At 47.8% G+C, this 22,871-nt stretch overlaps 10 non-coding genes across 10 annotated transcripts; all 10 read right to left on the bottom strand.

Moving 5' to 3' along the window:
- Positions 1–778: 778 nt before the first annotated feature.
- Positions 779–850, bottom strand: TRNAP-UGG (transfer RNA proline (anticodon UGG)). Its single transcript has one exon. It is a non-coding gene; the product is annotated as a tRNA-Pro (tRNA).
- Positions 851–1,647: 797 nt separating this feature from the next.
- On the bottom strand, positions 1,648–1,719 carry TRNAP-CGG (transfer RNA proline (anticodon CGG)). Its single transcript has one exon. It is a non-coding gene; the product is annotated as a tRNA-Pro (tRNA).
- A 793-nt stretch (positions 1,720–2,512) lies between these two features.
- Positions 2,513–2,584, bottom strand: TRNAP-CGG (transfer RNA proline (anticodon CGG)). Its single transcript has one exon. It is a non-coding gene; the product is annotated as a tRNA-Pro (tRNA).
- Positions 2,585–3,387: 803 nt separating this feature from the next.
- TRNAP-CGG (transfer RNA proline (anticodon CGG)) lies at positions 3,388–3,459 on the bottom strand. The gene has a single exon. It is a non-coding gene; the product is annotated as a tRNA-Pro (tRNA).
- Positions 3,460–4,262: 803 nt separating this feature from the next.
- On the bottom strand, positions 4,263–4,334 carry TRNAP-CGG (transfer RNA proline (anticodon CGG)). The gene has a single exon. It is a non-coding gene; the product is annotated as a tRNA-Pro (tRNA).
- Positions 4,335–6,003: 1,669 nt separating this feature from the next.
- On the bottom strand, positions 6,004–6,075 carry TRNAP-CGG (transfer RNA proline (anticodon CGG)). Its single transcript has one exon. It is a non-coding gene; the product is annotated as a tRNA-Pro (tRNA).
- Positions 6,076–14,569: 8,494 nt separating this feature from the next.
- Positions 14,570–14,641, bottom strand: TRNAP-CGG (transfer RNA proline (anticodon CGG)). The gene has a single exon. It is a non-coding gene; the product is annotated as a tRNA-Pro (tRNA).
- Positions 14,642–15,445: 804 nt separating this feature from the next.
- Positions 15,446–15,517, bottom strand: TRNAP-CGG (transfer RNA proline (anticodon CGG)). The gene has a single exon. It is a non-coding gene; the product is annotated as a tRNA-Pro (tRNA).
- Positions 15,518–16,321: 804 nt separating this feature from the next.
- TRNAP-CGG (transfer RNA proline (anticodon CGG)) lies at positions 16,322–16,393 on the bottom strand. The gene has a single exon. It is a non-coding gene; the product is annotated as a tRNA-Pro (tRNA).
- An 804-nt stretch (positions 16,394–17,197) lies between these two features.
- On the bottom strand, positions 17,198–17,269 carry TRNAP-CGG (transfer RNA proline (anticodon CGG)). The gene has a single exon. It is a non-coding gene; the product is annotated as a tRNA-Pro (tRNA).
- Between the last annotated feature and the right edge of the window lie 5,602 nt (positions 17,270–22,871).

The raw sequence follows: 22,871 nt of genomic DNA, 5'->3' as shown, positions 1-22,871 counted from the left end.
GTGAATAATGTATGAAAATGAGGTTCAATCAACACTTCGATTATCTCATGAGATGTAACTTTGCTGAGAGATAATGAACATTTTTGACCCAAATAAGTTTTGAAAATGTTCTTAATACAAGATGTTGGTTGAAAATGCATGGTTATAGACTTGCACGAAAAGCAATATCACTTTTCTATAACAAAAACAATGATATGGGAACCAATATTTAATGACATTTCTCACTTGACTCACCACACACTCTAACAATCTATTGAGATGAATACAACTCAGGTCGCAGGAGTCTTCGTGTATTGTCCTTATGATGGCCGACTCATCCAAGAAAAATAAAACTACCGGGCTTGGATTCCGGAATTTCTTGCATTCAAAGCGAGAACCATACCCCGAGATCAACAAGCTACCTTTGTTTCCACATAACGCATAAATACGAGTACTTGTATACGAGGCTTCATGTAAAAATCATAACTTTTGAATAGTAAACTGAAAGAGAATAGCACAATGAGTCAAGAATTTGCCCAGATTGAGTCAGGCACAAACCCTTTCAATGATGCGATTTCTTGAATTGCTTATTTTACACGAATTTTGATTTTAATCATGGTATCATCATTGGTGTCAAGATATTATCATGATTGCAAATTTATGGATGAACGAAGTAGTCCCTACGCTATGTCTTTGATAGCATTGATTGCCAATACCTCAGCATGCTGTGCAGCAAAAGTTGTGAAGATAAAAGCCAGGGCCAGTTCAAAATTGACCAATCCCCAAGAAAATGGTGCTTGGGCTCGTCCGGGATTTGAACCCGGGACCTCTCGCACCCAAAGCGAGAATCATACCCCTAGACCAACGAGCCACTCATCTTCAAGCAGTGAATAATGTATGAAAATGAGGTTCAATCAACACTTCGATTATCTCATGAGATGTAACTTTGCTGAGAGATAATGAACATTTTTGTCACAAATAAGTTTTGAAAATGTTCTTAATACAAGATGTTGGTTGAAAATGCATGGTTATAGACTTGCACGAAAAGCAATATTACTTTACTATAACAAAAACAATTATATGGGAACCAATATTTAATGACATTTCTAACTTGACTCACCACACACTCTAACAATCTATTGAGATGAATACAACTCAGGTCGCAGGAGTCTTCGTGTATTGTCCTTATGATGGCCGACTCATTCCAGAAAAATAAAACTACCGGACTTGGATTCCGGAATTTCTTGCATTCAAAGCGAGAACCATACCCCGAGATCAACAAGCAACATTTGTGTCCACATAACGCATAAATACGAGTACTTGTATACGAGGCTTCATGTAAAAATCATAACTTTTGAATAGTAAACTGAAAGAGAATAGCACAATGAGTCAAGAATTTGCCCAGATTGAGTCAGGCACAAACCCTTTCAATGACGCGATTTCTTGAATTGCTTATTTTACACTAATTTAGATTTTAATCATGATATCATCATTGGTGTCAAGTTATTATCATGATATAAAGGCAATTGCTAATTTATTGACGAACGAAGGAGTCTCTACGCTATGTCATTGATAGCATTGATTGCCCAGCATGCTGTGCAGCAAAAGTTGTGAAGATAAAAGCCAGGGCCAGTTCAAAATTGACCAATCCCCAAGAAAATGGTGCTTGGGCTCGTCCGGGATTTGAATCCGGGACCTCTCGCACCCGAAGCGAAAATCATACCCCTAGACCAACGAGCCACACGTTTTCAACCAGTGAATAATGTATGAAAATGAGGTTCAGTCAACACTTCGATTATCTCATGAGATGTAACTTTGCTGTGAGATTATGAACATTTTTGAACCAAATAAGTTTTGAAAATGTTCTTAATACAAGATGTTGGTTGAAAATGCATGGTTATAGACTTGCACGATAAGCAATATCACTTTTCTATAACAAAAACAATGATATGGGAACCAATATTTAATGACATTTCTAACTTGACTCACCACACACTCTAACAATCTATTGAGATGAATACAACTCAGGTCGCAGGAGTCTTCGTGTATTGTCCTTATGATGGCCGACTCATCCCAGAAAAATAAAACTACCGGGCTTGGATTCGGGAATTTCTTGCATTCAAAGCGAGAACCATACCCCGAGATCAACAAGCTACCTTTGTGTCCACATAACGCATAAATACGAGTACTTGTATACGAGGCTTCATGTAAAAATCATAACTTTTGAATAGTAAACTGAAAGAGAATAGCACAATGAGTCAAGAATTTGCCCAGATTGAGTCAGGCACAAACCCTTTCAATGATGCGATTTCTTGAATTGCTTATTTTACACGAATTTTGATTTTAATCATGGTATCATCATTGCTGCCAAGATATTATCATGATTGCTAATTTATGGATGAACGAAGTAGTCGCTACGCTATGTCATTGATAGCATTGATTGTCCATACCTCAGCATGCTGTGCAGCAAAAGTTGTGAAGATAAAAGCCAGGGCCAGTTCAAAATTGACCAATCCCCAAGAAAATGGTGCTTGGGCTCGTCCGGGATTTGAACCCGGGACCTCTCGCACCCGAAGCGAAAATCATACCCCTAGACCCACGAGCCACTCGTTTTCAACCAGTGAATAATGAATGAAAATGAGGTTAAATCAACACTTCGATTATCTCATGAGATGTAACTTTGCTGAGAGATAATGAACATTTTTGACCCAAATAAGTTTTGAAAATGTTCTTAATACAAGATGTTGGTTGAAAATGCATGGTTATAGACTTGCACGAAAAGCAATATCACTTTTCTATAACAAAAACAATGATATGGGAACCAATATTTAATGACATTTCTAACTTGACTCACCACACACTCTAACAATCTATTGAGATGAATACAACTCAGGTCGCAGGAGTCTTCGTGTATTGTCCCTATGATGGCCGACTCATCCCAGAAAAATAAAACTACCAGGCTTGGATTCCTGAATTTCTTGCATTCAAAGCGAGAACCATACCCCGAGATCAACAAGCTACCTTTGTGTCCACATAACGCATAAATACGAGTACTTGTATACGAGGCTTCATGTAAAAATCATAACTTTTGAATAGTAAAGTGACAGAGAATAGGACAATGAGTCAAGAATTTGCCCAGCTTGAGTCAGGCACAAACCCTTTCAATGACGCGTTTCTTGAATTGCTTATTTTACACTAATTTAGATTTTAATCATGATATCATCATTGGTGTCAAGTTATTATCATGATATAAAGGCAATTGCTAATTTATTGATGAACGAAGGAGTCCCTACGCTATGTCATTGATAGCATTGATTGCCCATACCTCAGCATGCTGTGCAGGAAAAGTTGTGAAGATAAATGCCAGGGCCAGTTCAAAATTGACCAATCCCCAAGAAAATGGTGCTTGGGCTCGTCCGGGATTTGAACCCGGGACCGCTCGCACCCGAAGCGAAAATCATACCCCTAGACCAACGAGCCACACGTTTTCAACCAGTAAATAATGAATGAAAATGAGGTTCAATCAACACTTCGATTATCTCATGAGATGTAACTTTGCTGAGAGATAATGAACATTTTTGACCCAAATAAGTTTTGAAAATGTTCTTAATACAAGATGTTGGTTGAAAATGCATGGTTATAGACTTGCACGAAAAACAATATCACTTTTCTATAACAAAAACAATGATATGGGAACCAATATTTAATGACATTTCTAACTTGACTCACCACACACTCTAACAATCTATTGAGATGAATACAACTCAGGTCGCAGGAGTCTTCGTGTATTGTCCCTATGATGGCCGACTCATCCCAGAAAAATAAAACTACCAGGCTTGGATTCCTGAATTTCTTGCATTCAAAGCGAGAACCATACCCCGAGATCAACAAGCTACCTTTGTGTCCACATAACGCATAAATACGAGTACTTGTATACGAGGCTTCATGTAAAAATCATAACTTTTGAATAGTAAACTGACAGAGAATAGGACAATGAGTCAAGAATTTGCCCAGCTTGAGTCAGGCACAAACCCTTTCAATGACGCGTTTCTTGAATTGCTTATTTTACACTAATTTAGATTTTAATCATGATATCATCATTGGTGTCAAGTTATTATCATGATATAAAGGCAATTGCTAATTTATTGATGAACGAAGGAGTCCCTACGCTATGTCATTGATAGCATTGATTGCCCATACCTCAGCATGCTGTGCAGGAAAAGTTGTGAAGATAAATGCCAGGGCCAGTTCAAAATTGACCAATCCCCAAGAAAATGGTGCTTGGGCTCGTCCGGGATTTGAACCCGGGACCGCTCGCACCCGAAGCGAAAATCATACCCCTAGACCAACGAGCCACACGTTTTCAACCAGTAAATAATGAATGAAAATGAGGTTCAATCAACACTTCGATTATCTCATGAGATGTAACTTTGCTGAGAGATAATGAACATTTTTGACCCAAATAAGTTTTGAAAATGTTCTTAATACAAGATGTTGGTTGAAAATGCATGGTTATAGACTTGCACGAAAAGCAATATCACTTTTCTATAACGAAAACAATGATATGGGAACCAATATTTAATGACATTTCTAACTTGACTCACCACACACTCTAACAATCTATTGAGATGAATACAACTCAGGTCACAGGAGTCTTCGTGTATTGTCCTTATGATGGCCGACTCATCCCAGAAAAATAAAACTACCGGGCTTGGATTCGGGAATTTCTTGCATTCAAAGCGAGAACCATACCCCGAGATCAACAAGCTACCTTTGTGTCCACATAACGCATAAATACGAGTACTTGTATACGAGGCTTCATGTAAAAATCATAACTTTTGAATAGTAAACTGAAAGAGAATAGCACAATGAGTCAAGAATTTGCCCAGATTGAGTCAGGCACAAACCCTTTCAATGATGCGATTTCTTGAATTGCTTATTTTACACGAATTTTGATTTTAATCATGGTATCATCATTGGTGCCAAGATATTATCATGATTGCTAATTTATGGATGAACGAAGTAGTCCCTACGCTATGTCATTGATGGCATTGATTGTCCATACCTCAGCATGCTGTGCAGCAAAAGTTGTGAAGATAAAAGCCAGGGCCATTTCAAAATTGACCAATCCCCAAGAAAATGGTGCTTGGGCTCGTCCGGGATTTGAACCCGGGACCTCTCGCACCCAGAGCGAAAATCATACCCCTAGACCCACGAGCCAGTCGTTTTCAACCAGTGAATAACGAATGAAAATGAGGTTAAATCAACACTTCGATTATCTCATGAGATGTAACTTTGCTGAGAGATAATGAACATTTTTGACCCAAATAAGTTTTGAAAATGTTCTTAATACAAGATGTTGGTTGAAAATGCATGGTTATAGACTTGCACGAAAAGCAATATCACTTTTCTATAACAAAAACAATGATTTGGGAACCAATATTTAAGGACATTTCTAACTTTACTCACCACACACTCTAACAATCTATTGAGATGAATACAACTCAGGTCACAGGAGTCTTCGTGTATTGTCCTTATGATGGCCGACTCATCCCAGAAAAATAAAACTACCGGGCTTGGATTCCGGAATTTCTTGCATTCAAATCGAGAACCATACCCCGAGATCAACAAGCTACCTTTGTGTCCACATAACGCATAAATACGAGTACTTGTATACGAGGCTTCATGTAAAAATCATAACTTTTGAATAGTAAACTGAAAGAGAATAGCACAATGAGTCAAGAATTTGCCCAGATTGAGTCAGGCACAAACCCTTTCAATGACGCGATTTCTTGAATTGCTTATTTTACACTAATTTAGATTTTAATCATGATATCATCATTGGTGTCAAGTTATTATCATGATATAAAGGCAATTGCTAATTTATTGATGAACGAAGGAGTCCCTACGCTATTTCATTGATAGCATTGATTGCCCATACCTCAGCATGCTGTGCAGCAAAAGTTGTGAAGATAAAAGCCAGGGCCAGTTCAAAATTGACCAATCCCCAATAAAATGGTGCTTGGGCTCGTCCGGGATTTGAACCCGGGACCTCTCGCACCCGAAGCGAAAATCATACCCCTAGACCAACGAGCCACACGTTTTCAACCAGTGAATAATGTATGAAAATGAGGTTCAATCAACACTTCGATTATCTCATGAGATGTAACTTTGCTGAGAGATAATGAACATTTTTGACCCAAATAAGTTTTGAAAATGTTCTTAATACAAGATGTTGTTTGAAAATGCATGGTTATAGACTTGCACGATAAGCAATATCACTTTTCTATAACAAAAACAATGATATGGGAACCAATATTTAATGACATTTCTAACTTGACTCACCACACACTCTAACAATCTATTGAGATGAATACAACTCAGGTCACAGGAGTCTTCGTGTATTGTCCTTATGATGGCCGACTCATCCCAGAAAAATAAAACTACCGGGCTTGGATTCCGGAATTTCTTGCATTCAAAGCGAGAACCATACCCCGAGATCAACAAGTTACCTTTGTGTCCACATAACGCATAAATACGAGTACTTGTGTAGTGGTGATACGCGCTGGGTGTATACGTTGTGTGCCAGCGCGTATGTACGGGTGTGTGTGTGGTGACGCGCGCTGACGGGGAGGAGCAGGCGTCAGTGCGCGGGTGGGGGTAGTGCTGCTGATTGGCTGTGTGCCGGTGATGCGCTGAGAGGGAGTGATCGGGGGGCAGCGCGGTGTGATTGGTCGGGGAGTGGAAACACGCGCTGGGGGGAAAACGGATCGTAGAGATAGCGCGTGGTGATTGGGTAACTGAGGAGCGGTGCCGACGTTGAGGTCCGCATCCGCTCCGTCTCCCGGGAGGAAGAGATATATAAGGTGATGCACAGAGGAGTAGAGGGCAGAAGTGGAACCATCTAAGAATGAAGACGAAGGTGCAGAGATAGAGCCCGGAGAGGAGAGTAATGGAGAGGAGAGGAGAGTAATGGAGAGTAGAGGAGAGTAAGGTATAAGTGTGTAGCCAGAGAGAGAGACCGGTCTACACGAGCTGAGTAATGTATAGTGTGTAGCCAGAGAGAGAGAAAGGTCTACACGAGCTGAGCGATGTATAGTGTGTAGCCAGAGAGAGAGAAAGGTCTACACGAGCTGAGCGATGTATAGTGTGTAGCCAGAGAGAGAGAAAGGTCTACACGAGCCGAGTATGCATACGGTGTAGCCAGAGAGAGAGAAAGGTCTACACGAGCCGAGTATGCATACGGTGTAGCCAGAGAGAGATGTAAAGTCTACACGAGACGAGTAAAGAGTGTAGCAGAGGCGTAAGGTCTACACGCGACGAGTGAAGAGTGTAGCAGAGGCGCAGAGTCTACACGAGACGTGAGAAGAGTGTAGCCGAGGCGCGGAGTCTACACGAGGCACAGAGAGCCAGCAGCACAGAATCTACGAGAGTCAAGAGAAGCGTAGGGCGGAGAGAAGAGGTCACGAGTTGTACCGTTGTATGGTGACCGCATTGTGAAGAAGAGAGGCCACGCGTTGTATCGTTACAAGTCAAGATTTAATAAAAGAAGTGTGTTCCCGTCAAGGAGTTTCCTGCCGTCATTTTCCAATACTTCATCTGGCGTCAGAAGTGAAACGGGCTTCCAAGCATGGAGACAAGGAAGACCCGTAGGACCCACGGGATTGACCGCGAGGAAAACCTGGACGACTCGGGGCCGCTGGTGGCGGGGGGCGAGGAGGACGACTTGCCCACGCTACAGGATCCGTCGACGGCGCCGGGCGAGCGACCGGAGACCGTGGCCGTGCTTCGTGAGGCGCACTCCCGACTGGCGGAGCTGCTGCTCGCCGCCGCGTCCATCTTGGCGGAGATCAGCTCGTCGGGAGGAGCGGGGACGGTGGGGGACATTTTACAAGGTCGCCCCGCAGATTCCCGCCAAAACGAATGGGGGATTCCCACCATGGCGCCTGGGCCTACTTTTGGCGGGAACGGCGAGCGCCACGTGGTGGTGGGTTCCCAAGCGCGCGCATCGACGTCATCAGCGCGCGAGGGGGTCCGCCATTTTACGTCTGCCGCTGGAGCCGCCATCTTACACACCGACGGAGAGGCGGAGAGGAACCACGAGGCGGATGACTTCATTTTTCAGCAGCGTCTGCCCACGTTGTCAGCCTTCAAGGCGGAAGGCGGAGACTGGGGCCAATTTCAGCGAAGGTTTTTGGCGCATCAAGAGATGTCAGCGTGGTCCGATGCTACGGCGCTGCGGGCGTTGCCCGCCATGCTGGACGACGACGCGCTCGCGGCCTTCAGGTCGGCACGGAAGTCGGACCGCTCCACGCTGAAGGATGCGCTGGGTTTGTTGGCCAGGGTCTACGGACCTCCCTCGGCGTGCCGCCATCATTTCTACGCAAGACGGAAAGCAGCCACGGAGACCGCGCTGGCCTATCGCACGGCGTTGCTGGCCCTTGCTGATGCTGCGTTCCCTCGGATGGACGAGGAGGGTCAAGACGCGATGGTTTTGGAGCAGCTGCTTAAGTTGGCGCAGGACCTGGGGGTCCCTATCAACACAGCTGACGAGATTGATATTTCTTCCTTGAGAGTCGCCACGAGTATTCAAGCGCACGAGGCCCTACAACGGAAACAAGGCGTTGGTTGCAACGCTGCTGTCGTCGCAGCCCCGAGTTCGGTGGTCACCGAACCCCAAGTCGTCAGCCCACGAGAGGAGGCGTTCGCCACGGGACGACCAGGGGACTGGAGGCCGGGGGCCCGGTCGCCTCTGCGATCGGGCCGAAAGTCGGAGCAACCAAGATCTACTCCGACCCTCGTCACGTGCTATAACTGCGGCCTCCGGGGCCACGTGGCGTCCGGGTGCCGCGCTCCGCGCCAGCGCGCCATGGGAGCTCGGCTGGACGACGACCGAGAGCCCAAGTCATCTCTACATTCCCCGGCAAGTCGTGGCACCTCACACGCTCGGCCTCTTTATTCGGCACACATGGGACGCCGCGTTGCGGCGGAGGAGGGCCGGTTAAGGTTCGGGGATTCGGTTCGGCGAGGGGGGTTCGGCCGGGACCAGGGAGACATTGAATGGGCGGAATTGGGGCATAGAATTGTGGCTGCTTCGGCGGGTTCGTCCGTTGTTACGGGATCTATTGATGGGGTTGAGATTAGGGTGTTAGTGGACACGGGGGCATCGGCAACTATTATATCGGACCTCATTTATAATATTCTTCCAGTCCAATGTCGTCCGCTGCTTCCAGTGGATGTGCCATTTTACGCCGCTAATGGGGGATCGTTGGGCATTATCGGTCAGGTTAGGGCGTCCATTTGCATTGGAGATATCAAATTGTCGGGACCCGTTTTCGTTTCGTCTTCTTTGGCAGTTCCGTGTCTTTTGGGCACTGATTTTTTGGCTAAAATGCCTATTAAAATTCTTATCGATCAACGATGCATTGAACTGCCTTCGGGTCGCCGGATTTCATTTTTGACGAGCCCTACTGACATTCGGACGGCGTGCGCTACGATACAAGCGGTGGCGACACAGACCGTGCAAGTGCCCCCGGGTTCACAGATGTTGATTCCCCTCCGGTTGCGGAAACCATGGGTGAGGGAGGCTTCGGAACAAAGTATGCTTTTGGGTCCTTCTAACAAGGCTGTCGGGGGTCTTGATTTATCGGTGGCTCACACTTTGGTGCGGGCTGACAGGGATCCGTTTGTGATGGTTTTGAACGCGGGGTCGCGGCCAGCTGTCATTCCGCAGGGCACCATGCTGGCTCACGCGGCGCGGGTCCCTGTGGATGATGGGTTGGTTGCGCAGGTGGGCTCGAGCCCCGCGTGGAACGTTGAGCCAAGGGAAGACCTTGAGTGGGTCCATTCGCTATGCGCCGCCTCGGACGATTTGTCGGCGGCGCAGTTGGGTGCGCTGCGCGAGTTGCTCATAGAATTCTCTGATGTGTTCAGTAAACATAAGTATGACATTGGGTGCACGGATTTGTTGCACCACCACATTGAAACGGGCGATGCGGCGCCGGTCAAGCTAAATCCCTTCCGACTGAGTCCCGTGGAAAAGGAACACGTTCAGTCGGCTGTTAACGAAATGCTAGAAGCCGATATTATTTCGCCCTCCTCTAGCCCGTGGGGAGCGCCTATTGTGCTGGTTAAGAAGCAGGACGGGTCCCTGCGATTCTGCGTTGATTTCCGTCGCCTGAATAAGATCTCTGTGGCTGACGCGTATCCGCTCCCCAGGATGGATGAGTCCCTCGATGCATTGTCTGGTGCGCGATATTTTTCGACTCTTGATTTGTTATCGGGGTTTTGGCAGTTGCCGCTCGACGAAGAGTCGAAACCTAAGACAGCATTTCGGACTCCAGGGGGGCTGTTCCAGTTTAACCGGTTACCCATGGGACTTCACTCCTCTCCAGCGACGTTTCAGCGACTTATGGAGTTGGTTTTGTCGGGCTTACAGTGGGATACATGCTTGATTTATATGGACGATGTCATTGTTTTCAGTAAAACGTTTGAAGAACACCTCCAGCGATTGAGAGGGGTGTTCTTGCGAATGCGATCGGCTAAGCTGAAATTTAAACCGGCCAAATGTCACCTCCTTCGGAAGTCGGTTAGATACTTGGGTCACATTGTCGATTCTTCGGGGATCTCCACCGATCCCGCGAAGACGGATTGTGTCGGTTCGTGGCCGACACCTACGTCCGTTTCCGACGTGCGTAGTTTCATCGGGTTTGCTTCTTATTATCGGCGGTTCGTTGAGCACTTCGCCACTATTGCAAAACCCTTGCACGCTCTAACGGCGAAGGGAGTGAAGTTCAAATGGGGACCGGAGGAGGAGGCCGCGTTTCGCTCCCTCCGGGACGCCTTGGTGGGTGCCCCACCCTTGTGTTATCCCGATTTTGCGAGGCCCTTTTTGCTGGACACGGATGCTAGCAACACGGGCATTGGGGGGGTGCTATCCCAAGTCGTTGGGGGTGTCGAAAGAGTTGTCGCCTACGGTAGTAGGGTGTTGTCTCCGGCGGAGCAGCGCTACTGCGTCACCCGTCGCGAGCTGCTTGCCATTGTCTTTTTTGTGCAGCAGTTTAGGCCATATCTCTATGGTCGTCACTTTACGGTCCGAACGGACCACGCGGCGCTACAGTATTCATTGAGGGTCGCCCATCCCTCGGGCCAGTTGTCGCGTTGGTTGGAAGTCCTCCAGGACTATCAGTTTACGACTACGTACCGTAAGGGGTTGCGACACACAAATGCCGATTGCTTGTCGCGGTTGTTGCCTTGTGATGAATGCGCGTGTTTGTCGGGATCGGCGCGCTGTAAACCGACGCTTGCGGGGGAGATGGGGGCACTGGCTGCGACAGCGGGCGCACCGATCGTGGATGATTCCACTGCCTCTCAGGGTCGGGACTCGCTGCTCTCGTTGTCGCTCAGCGAATGGGGCCGTCTCCAGATGGCGGACAGCTCGCTGCTAGCATTGCGCCGCAAGGTTGGGGGTCCCGAGGGGGACCAGGAGCGTACCGGCTCCTATGTACTTGAGCAGGGCATGTTATTGAGATGGGACAGTTTGTCCCGGCGGAACGCACTCGTGGTGCCTTCCGCTGTGAGGGGGAGGGTTGTCTTGGCGGCACACGAACGCCTCTTGCACTTGGGAGTTAACAAGACGCTTGCCCTGCTTCAGCGTGACTATTACTGGCCGGGAATGGGAAGTGATGTGGTAAATATTCTGAAGGGGTGCGTTGAGTGCACCAGGCGTAAACCACCGCCCGTGGCAGCTAATCCACCGCTGCAATCTATTCAGGTCTCGCGTACCAACGAGCTCGTTGCACTCGATATTTTGGGGCCCTTCCCAGTCACGCCGAGAGGGAATAAATATTTGTTAGTGGGGGTCGAATACTTTACCCGATGGCCTATGGCGTGGCCTCTCGCTAACCAGTCGGCAGCGGCTGTGACGGACGCCTTCGTCCAGGGCTATGTCCTGGACAAGGGGGCTCCCGAACGCCTGCTGACCGACCAAGGTAAAAAAATTTCGAGTAAATTGTTGCAAGAGGTGTGCGATCTGTTGGGTACCAAGAAGGTGCGTACCTCCCCGTACCACCCGCAGACAGACGGGATGGTGGAGAGACTCCACAAAACTTTGACTTCCATGCTGTGCCAGCAGGTGTGCGAGGCACATGTAGATTGGGACCTGCAGGTCCCGGGAGTCCTTGCCGCGTATAGAATGGCCCCCCATGCAGCTACGGGGTTTTCCCCATTCTATTTGATGTACGGTCGGGAAGCTGACCCGCCAATGGAAACGCAACTTGGCCTGTCCGCTCCACGAACTAATTCTAAATTGGCAGAACATATTAAGTTTAATATTCACAAGCTGACAGAGGCGAGGGAGGCCGCACGGCTTAATTCGCGGGCTCGCCAAATTGCTAATGAACGGTTGCGGGCACGGAAGGTGTCCATGCACGAATGGAAACCAGGTGACAGGGCCTGGCTGCATTGCCCTCAGGCACCCTTGGCTACGTCGCCCAAATTGTTGAGACCGTGGAGGGGACCCGTGGAGGTCGTGCGCGTTGCACGGCCCCAGTGCGTTCAGATAAAGTGGGGAAAGCGCCGTTGGTACGTTCACCCCTCCCGACTGAAACCGTTCTCGCCTCCATATGCCCTCCCCTTGTGTCGTGATGGCCGGGCGTGTGACGTGACCGGCGACCCAGAGGGGGAAATGTCTCTGCCTGATCCACACGTATTTTCGCCTGATCTGCTCCCAGGTGTCTCGGAACTGACAGCTGCCGATCACCGGCGGCCGGATCTCCGCGGCGGGGCCGGCCCTTTCAGGCCCGTTCCGCGCCGTCTGGAGCAGCCGGAACCGCCGGACGGTCGTCAGTGTCCCGTCCCATACGACGGACCAGCCAGACGGACTCGCGCCAGGTCGTGCTACTTTGCGTGACCTGCCTCGTGAGGAGTCGGGGCAGTTGGAGCGCCTCGTCACTGCGTGTAGTCGCAGGGACGTGGGGCGCGTTCGTTTTTTGGAATTTGTTTGTATTGTGTTATTGTTGGCTTTTCGTGTTCATTGTCAATCTGTACATAGTTGTTGTTGTTGTTGTTATGTTACGGGGCACACTGGGGGGTTACAGGGTTTTTTTTGTTTGGTTGTCGTCTTATCGTTGCGGTTGGTTGTTGTTAGCAGCCGGGCCGGCTGCGAGCTATGTGGGAGGGGGTGATGTAGTGGTGATACGCGCTGGGTGTATACGTTGTGTGCCAGCGCGTATGTACGGGTGTGTGTGTGGTGACGCGCGCTGACGGGGAGGAGCAGGCGTCAGTGCGCGGGTGGGGGTAGTGCTGCTGATTGGCTGTGTGCCGGTGATGCGCTGAGAGGGAGTGATCGGGGGGCAGCGCGGTGTGATTGGTCGGGGAGTGGAAACACGCGCAGGGGGGAAAACGGATCGTAGAGATAGCGCGTGGTGATTGGGTAACTGAGGAGCGGTGCCGACGTTGAGGTCCGCATCCGCTCCGTCTCCCGGGAGGAAGAGATATATAAGGTGATGCACAGAGGAGTAGAGGGCAGAAGTGGAACCATCTAAGAATGAAGACGAAGGTGCAGAGATAGAGCCCGGAGAGGAGAGTAATGGAGAGGAGAGGAGAGTAATGGAGAGTAGAGGAGAGTAAGGTATAAGTGTGTAGCCAGAGAGAGAGAACGGTCTACACGAGCTGAGTAATGTATAGTGTGTAGCCAGAGAGAGAGAAAGGTCTACACGAGCTGAGCGATGTATAGTGTGTAGCCAGAGAGAGAGAAAGGTCTACACGAGCTGAGCGATGTATAGTGTGTAGCCAGAGAGAGAGAAAGGTCTACACGAGCCGAGTATGCATACGGTGTAGCCAGAGAGAGAGAAAGGTCTACACGAGCCGAGTATGCATACGGTGTAGCCAGAGAGAGATGTAAAGTCTACACGAGACGAGTAAAGAGTGTAGCAGAGGCGTAAGGTCTACACGCGACGAGTGAAGAGTGTAGCAGAGGCGCAGAGTCTACACGAGACGAGAGAAGAGTGTAGCCGAGGCGCGGAGTCTACACGAGGCACAGAGAGCCAGCAGCACAGAATCTACGAGAGTCAAGAGAAGCGTAGGGCGGAGAGAAGAGGTCACGAGTTGTACCGTTGTATGGTGACCGCATTGTGAAGAAGAGAGGCCACGCGTTGTATCGTTACAAGTCAAGATTTAATAAAAGAAGTGTGTTCCCGTCAAGGAGTTTCCTGCCATCATTTTCCAATACTTCACTTGTATACGAGGCTTCATGTAAAAATCATAACTTTTGAATAGTAAACTGAAAGAGAATAGCACAATGAGTCAAGAATTTGCCCAGATTGAGTCAGGCACAAACCCTTTCAATGATGCGATTTCTTGAATTGCTTATTTTACACGAATTTTGATTTTAATCATGATATCATCATTGGTGTCAAGCTATTATCATGATATAAAGGCAATTGCTAATTTATTGATGAACGAAGGAGCCCCTACGCTATGTCATTGATAGCATTGATTGCCCATACCTCAACATGCTGTGCAGGAAAAGTTGTGAAGATAAAAGCCAGGGCAAGTTCAAAAATGACCAATCCCCAAGAAAATGGTGCTTGGGCTCGTCCGGGATTTGAACCCGGGACCTCTCGCACCCGAAGCGAAAATCATACCCCTAGACCAACGAGCCACACGTTATCAACCAGTGAATAATGTATGAAAATGAGGTTAAATCAACACTTCGATTATCTCATGAGATGTAACTTTGCTGAGAGATAATGAACATTTTTGACCCAAATAAGTTTTGAAAATGTTCTTAATACAAGATGTTGGTTAAAAATGCATGGTTATAGACTTGCACGAAAAGCAATATCACTTTTCTATAACAAAAACAATAATTTGGGAACCAATATTTAAGGACATTTCTAACTTTACTCACCACACACTCTAACAATCTATTGAGATGAATACAACTCAGGTCACAGGAGTCTTCGTGTATTGTCCTTATGATGGCCGACTCATCCCAGAAAAATAAAACTACCGGGCTTGGATTCCGGAATTTCTTGCATTCAAATCGAGAACCATACCCCGAGATCAACAAGCTACCTTTGTGTCCACATAACGCATAAATACGAGTACTTGTAAACGAGGCTTCATGTAAAAATCATAACTTTTGAATAGTAAACTGAAAGAGAATAGCACAATGAGTCAAGAATTTGCCCAGATTGAGTCAGGCACAAACCCTTTCAATGACGCGATTTCTTGAATTACTTATTTTACACGAATTTTGATTTTAATCATGATATCATCATTGGTGTCAAGTTATTATCATGATATAAAGGCAATTGCTAATTTATTGATGAACGAAGGAGTCCCTACGCTATGTCATTGATAGCATTGATTGCCCATACCTCAGCATGCTGTGCAGCAAAAGTTGTGAAGATAAAAGCCAGGGCCAGTTCAAAATTGACCAATCCCCAAGAAAATGGTGCTTGGGCTCGTCCGGGATTTGAACCCGGGACCTCTCGCACCCGAAGCGAAAATCATACCCCTAGACCAACGAGCCACACGTTTTCAACCAGTGAATAATGTATGAAAATGAGGTTCAATCAACACTTCGATTATCTCATGAGATGTAACTTTGCTGAGAGATAATGAACATTTTTGACCCAAATAAGTTTTGAAAATGTTCTTAATACAAGATGTTGGTTGAAAATGCATGGTTATAGACTTGCACGAAAAGCAATATCACTTTTCTATAACAAAAACAATCATATGGGAACCAATATTTAATGACATTTCTAACTTGACTCACCACACACTCTAACAATCTATTGAGATGAATACAACTCAGGTCACAGGAGTCTTCGTGTATTGTCCTTATGATGGCCGACTCATCCCAGAAAAATAAAACTACCGGGCTTGGATTCCGGAGTTTCTTGCATTCAAAGCGAGAACCATACCCCGAGATCAACAAGCTACCTTTGTGTCCACATAACGCATAAATACGAGTACTTGTATACGAGGCTTCATGCAAAAATCATAACTTTTGAATAGTAAACTGAAAGAGAATAGCACAATGAGTCAAGAATTTGCCCAGATTGAGTCAGGCACAAACCCTTTCAATGATGCGATTTCTTGAATTGCTTATTTTACACGAATTTTGATTTTAATCATGATATCATCATTGGTGTCAAGCTATTATCATGATATAAAGGCAATTGCTAATTTATTGATGAACGAAGGAGCCCCTACGCTATGTCATTGATAGCATTGATTGCCCATACCTCAGCATGCTGTGCAGGAAAAGTTGTGAAGATAAAAGCCAGGGCCAGTTCAAAAATGACCAATCCCCAAGAAAATGGTGCTTGGGCTCGTCCGGGATTTGAACCCGGGACCTCTCGCACCCGAAGCGAAAATCATACCCCTAGACCAACGAGCCACACGTTATCAACCAGTGAATAATGTATGAAAATGAGGTTAAATCAACACTTCGATTATCTCATGAGATGTAACTTTGCTGAGAGATAATGAACATTTTTGACCCAAATAAGTTTTGAAAATGTTCTTAATACAAGATGTTGGTTAAAAATGCATGGTTATAGACTTGCACGAAAAGCAATATCACTTTTCTATAACAAAAACAATAATTTGGGAACCAATATTTAAGGACATTTCTAACTTTACTCACCACACACTCTAACAATCTATTGAGATGAATACAACTCAGGTCACAGGAGTCTTCGTGTATTGTCCTTATGATGGCCGACTCATCCCAGAAAAATAAAACTACCGGGCTTGGATTCCGGAATTTCTTGCATTCAAATCGAGAACCATACCCCGAGATCAACAAGCTACCTTTGTGTCCACATAACGCATAAATACGAGTACTTGTAAACGAGGCTTCATGTAAAAATCATAACTTTTGAATAGTAAACTGAAAGAGAATAGCACAATGAGTCAAGAATTTGCCCAGATTGAGTCAGGCACAAACCCTTTCAATGACGCGATTTCTTGAATTGCTTATTTTACACGAATTTTGATTTTAATCATGATATCATCATTGGTGTCAAGTTATTATCATGATATAAAGGCAATTGCTAATTTATTGATGAACGAAGGAGTCCCTACGCTATGTCATTGATAGCATTGATTGCCCATACCTCAGCATGCTGTGCAGCAAAAGTTGTGAAGATAAAAGCCAGGGCCAGTTCAAAATTGACCAATCCCCAAGAAAATGGTGCTTGGGCTCGTCCGGGATTTGAACCCGGGACCTCTCGCACCCGAAGCGAAAATCATACCCCTAGACCAACGAGCCACACGTTTTCAACCAGTGAATAATGTATGAAAATGAGGTTCAATCAACACTTCGATTATCTCATGAGATGTAACTTTGCTGAGAGATAATGAACATTTTTGACCCAAATAAGTTTTGAAAATGTTCTTAATACAAGATGTTGGTTGAAAATGCATGGTTATAGACTTGCACGAAAAGCAATATCACTTTTTTATAACAAAAACAATGATATGGGAACCAATATTTAATGACATTTCTAACTTGACTCACCACACACTCTAACAATCTATTGAGATCAATACAACTCAGTTCGCAGGAGTCTTCGTGTATTGTCCCTATGATGGCCGACTCATCCCAGAAAAATAAAACTACCAGGCTTGGATTCCTGAATTTCTTGCATTCAAAGCGAGAACCATACCCCGAGATCAACAAGCTACCTTTGTGTCCACATAACGCATAAATACGAGTACTTGTATACGAGGCTTCATGTAAAAATCATAACTTTTGAATAGTAAACTGAAAGAGAATAGCAAAATGAGTCAAGAATTTGCCCAGATTGAGTCAGGCACAAACACTTTCAATGATGCGATTTCTTTAATTGCTTATTTTACACGAATTTTGATTTTAATCATGCTATCATCATTGGTGTCAAGATATTATCATGATTGCTAATTTATGGATGAACGAAGTAGTCCCTACGCTATGTCATTGATAGCATTGATTGCCCATACCTCAGCATGCTGTGCAGCAAAAGTTGTGAAGATAAAAGCCAGGGCCAGTTCAAAATTGACCAATCCCCAAGAAAATGGTGCTTGGGCTCGTCCGGGATTTGACCTCTCGCACCCGAAGCGAAAATCATAGCCCTAGACCAACGAGCCACACGTTTTCAACCAGTGAATAATGTATGAAAATGAGGTTCAATCAACACTTCGATTATCTCATGAGATGTAACTTTGCTGAGAGATTATGAACATTTTTGACCCAAATAAGTTTTGAAAATGTTCTTAATACAAGATGTTGGTTGAAAATGCATGGTTATAGACTTGCACGAAAAGCAATATCACTTTTCTATAACAAAAACAATGATATGGGAACCAATATTTAATGACATTTCTAACTTGACTCACCACACACTCTAACAATCTATTGAGATGAATACAACTCAGGTCGCAGGAGTCTTCGTGTATTGTCCCTATGATGGCCGACTCATCCCAGAAAAATAAAACTACCGGGCAAAGAATCCGGAACTTCTTGCATTCAAAGCGAGAACCATACCCCGAGACCAACAAGCTACCTTTGTGTCGACATAACGCATAAATACGAGTACTTGTATACGAGGCTTCATGTAAAAATCATAACTTTTGAATAGTAAACTGACAGAGAATAGGACAATGAGTCAAGAATTTGCCCAGCTTGAGTCAGGCACAAACCCTTTCAATGACGCGTTTCTTGAATTGCTTATTTTACACTAATTTAGATTTTAATCATGATATCATCATTGGTGTCAAGTTATTATCATGATATAAAGGCAATTGCTAATTTATTGATGAACGAAGGAGTCCTTATGATGGCCGACTCATCCCAGAAAAATAAAACTACCGGGCTTGGATTCCGGAATTTCTTGCATTTGTAATGCGGGCGTAAACGACCTCCCGGAAGTGACGTCATGGGGGGAGGAGTTACGTCACGTGGGGGAGAGGGTTCAGGTCTATAAGGGGGGGAACCGGAAGCAGTAGGGGAGTGATCGGAGACTGGGAAAGTGTGAGGCCACGCAGGGCGAAGGGTGAGAGAGGGAGTGGCGAGATCGCCACACACACGGGCCACGAGGATCGGCACCGTCGGCCAACGGTGACCGACCCCGGGGCAGCAGGAGCAGCGAGGAAGCTGCAGAGAGAGCAGCGGGTCTGCAAGAGAGGAGGTGGGCAGCGGGGGTCTGCGCGACGAGAACAGCATCGGGTCTGCAAGAGAGGAGTTGGGCAGCGGGGGTCTGCGCGACGAGACAGCAGCGGTTCTGCTAGGAGGGAGTTGGGCTACGTGAGCGACAGCAGCCTGGGGCTGCAGAGCGAAGAGTATATAGGGGAGTGCCGTGAGGAAAAAGAGATCGAACCCAAATAAAGGACACAGGACAGAGAGAAGCGTCCGAGTCTTTTATTACACTGGTGTCAAAAGTGTAACGGCATGGCTAAACAACTGAGAAAAAAGAATATTCCGTCTCCGGCATCGGCTTCATCTTCCGACGACGATGACCTTCCTCCTGCGGTCTGCCTGACTCCGGCAGAGGAGGAGATCCGTGCTGGGACGAGTGCGGGTCCGGGGGTCCAAGAGGTCGCCGTGTCGGCAGACCCGTCTGCACCAAAGGACGCGGATTTAAGATGGAGTCAGATGGCGGAGCAACTTGAAACTCTCAAGAACGTACTTGCACAGTTATGTGAGCTCGTCACGCCGAGGGCGGCGTCGGAAGGAGATGTTGGTGGTCCGCAGGAGTCCGGGTTGTCTTCGCTGTCGGCGCCATCGGCCACGCGGCATGAAGACGCCATCTTGGGCGTCGCGCACGACGAAAGGCGGGAATCCGCCATTTTGGGCCCTCCGCGACGGACGGCCGCCATCTTGTCGACACCACGTTGCGACGCCATGTTGAATTTGCCACCGGATGAGTCAGCGGCTGGAGGGAGCACGCCGAGGAGTCGCAGTCGTCACCTAACAACTGTCAAGGAATTCTCCATCGGGGGCGATTGGAGTGCGTTCGCCTGCAGATTTCTGGCAGCGGTACGCTCGGCGAGGTGGACTGACACCGAGGCACTAGAAGTTCTTCCGACTCTTCTCGATGACGAGTCCGTTAGATTTTTTCGCTCTATAAAAGCCGCGAAGAAGAAAACATTGCGAGGGGTGTTCGACGTAATGGCAGACGCTTACGAGCCGCCGGATGATGCTCATCTCCGGTTTGTGCAATGACAACGCGCACCCGAGGAGTCTCCGGTGGCGTATAGGGCCGCGGTACTAGAGCTGGCTATGGCCGCATACCCGGAGACGGAGCCTGACCTGCTGGAACCTCTCATCCTGGGGAAGATGCTGGAGTTGTCCCGGGATCTCGGCATTCCTATGCCGGTGTGCGGTCACGAGAAGCTCACATCCCGGGCCGCGGCTAAATGTCTGGACGCCCAGTTCAACCTGCGCCGGTTGAAGCAAGTTACGGCGTGGACGGGGGGCCCATCGTCGAAGGGGGAGCCTTGGGGTGGGACCCCAAGAAGGCGGTTTATGTGCCGGACGACAGGGGCCCGCAGGAGCTGTCGGCTGCCGCTGCTCCGTGGCCGGGCCGCGGTGGGCCGGGACCGCGGGCTGCGCCGCCGACACGGCCGTGTCGGGACGGGGCGCCCGCAGCAAGGCGCAACGACATCGACTGTTTCCGCTGCGGGCGTAAGGGCCACTACGCCAGGGACTGCTGGGCCCGCGTTCCGGGTCCGCCCCAGCAGGAGGCCTCGACAGCGGCCACTCCAAGAAAGGATTCGCCAGCACAGGCAAGTCGGTGCGCACCAGACACCCGGCAAGGCTTGACACCTCACTCATCGCCGTTGTCATGCGATCCGGGTGTTGTTAATAACGGGAGGCCATTGACTGTGCCTTGTCGCTCAGTAACGCAGTGGCGTAAGTTGGCTCGGCGGGTCGTCGCGGCCGCTACCGGTTCGTCCACCGTACCTGGGTCGATACAAGGGGTGGACGTACGGATTTTGGTAGATTCCGGAGCGTCCGCGACCATTATTTCGGATGTAATATTCCATCTCTTGAACATCCCACCAGAGGCCGTGAGTCCTGCTTACGCTTCCTGCGTCGCCGCGAACGGGGGTAGCATGGGCATTGTGGGCCAGGTGGACGCTAATATCGCTATCGGGGGTGTGTCGGCCTCGGGAATTGTGTTAATTTCGAGGTCTCTTGCGGTTCCTTGTTTATTAGGGACATATTTTCTGGCCAAAATGCCCATTCTAATTAGAATTAATGAGAACTGCATTGAATTACCGGGAGGCCGTAAAATTGCGTTTTTGCCGTCGCCCTGGGGGCGACCTGCTCCTGTTGCCCAGGTGCAGGCGTTGTCCGAAGTGTCTGTTGATATTCCACCTGGCTCACAGATGCTCATTCCGTTGCGTTATCGGAAGCCTGTACCTGGTCGTCAAGGAGCGATTGGGGTTTTGTTGTCGCCATCCGCCACCATTACGGGTGGATCGGCGCTGGTTTGGGGCACAAACTATTGTCCGGCCAGACCAGCAGCCGTTTTTGCAGGTGCTTAACGCGAGTGCTGAAAGCGTGTGTGTGCCGGCGGGTACCGTTGTGGCACATGCCACTACTGCATTTACAGCTCATGATGATCTGTCCAGCCGGGGGGTTGTTGGAGGTGTTTCGGGGCCTGGAGCTGCAGGTGATCGCTGGATTGCTGAATTGTGTGGGGAAAATTCTGCTCTTTCCGGGGAACAACGTTGTGCGATTCGTAAATTATTATTGAGCTATTAAGATGTGTTTAGCTCCGACGATTTGGACTTAGGACGCACCTCGTTGCTTTACCATCATATTGATACAGGGGACGCTGCCCCTATTCGGTTGAACTCGCATCGGATGAGTCCGGCTGAGCGAGAGCATGTTCGAGGGGCTGTGGATGACATGTTGGCTGCGGACATAATATCTCCGTCTAACAGCCCATGGGGCGCACCTGTTGTTTTGGTCAAGAAGAAAGATGGCAAATTGCGATTTTGTGTAGACTTTCGTAAATTTAATAAAGTGTCGGTGGCAGATGCGTATCCCCTGCCGCGTATGGACGACTCTCTCGATGCCTTGTCGGGGGCGAAGTTCTTTTCAACGCTGGATCTTTCTTCGGGCTTCTGGCAGCTTCCCCTTGACGAGCCCTCGCGAGAAAAGACTGCTTTCCATATGCCGCAGGGGTTATTCCAATTTAACTGCCTTCCGATGGGGCTGAATGCGGCCCCTGCCACTTTTCAGAGGTTGATGGAGTTGGTATTAACGGGGTTGCAGTGGGAGACATGTCTTATATATTTAGACGATATTATCGTCTTCAGCCGCACATTTGACGAGCATTTATCGCGGTTGGAGGCTGTGTTCACCAGGATGCGTTCTGCTAATTTGAAATTTAGGCCTAAGAAATGTCACCTACTGCAACACTCCGTGCGTTATTTGGGGCACATCGTCAGTGCGGAAGGGGTGGCCACAGATCCGGACAAAACTGCGTGTGTCCGTGACTGGCCAACCCCTGCCACGGTGGGGGATGTGCGTCGGTTTTTGGGGTTCGCCTCATATTATCGGAGGTTTGTTCCAAATTTTGCTACGATCGCGAGGCCTTTGCATCTCCTTACGGGTAAAGGACAAAAATTTGCTTGGGGACCGCCAGAGGAGGCGGCGTTTCGAGGCCTACGCGATCTATTGGCTACGGCACCGACGTTGGATTACCCGTATTTTGCACATCCCTTCATACTGGATACGGAACGCGAGTGATACGGGCATTGGGGCGGTGTTGTCTCAGTCCAAAGGTGGTGTGGAACGCGTGGTGGCGTATGGTAGCCGGGTTTTGTCTCCCGCTGAAACCCGCTACTGCGTCACTCGCAGGGAACTTTTGGCTATTGTT

The sequence above is a fragment of the Lampetra planeri genome, chromosome 24, assembly GCF_965212315.1.
Source record: "Lampetra planeri chromosome 24, kcLamPlan1.2.h2, whole genome shotgun sequence".
NCBI lineage: Eukaryota > Metazoa > Chordata > Hyperoartia > Petromyzontiformes > Petromyzontidae > Lampetra > Lampetra planeri.
This window is presented reverse-complemented; position numbering and strand designations above follow the sequence as displayed.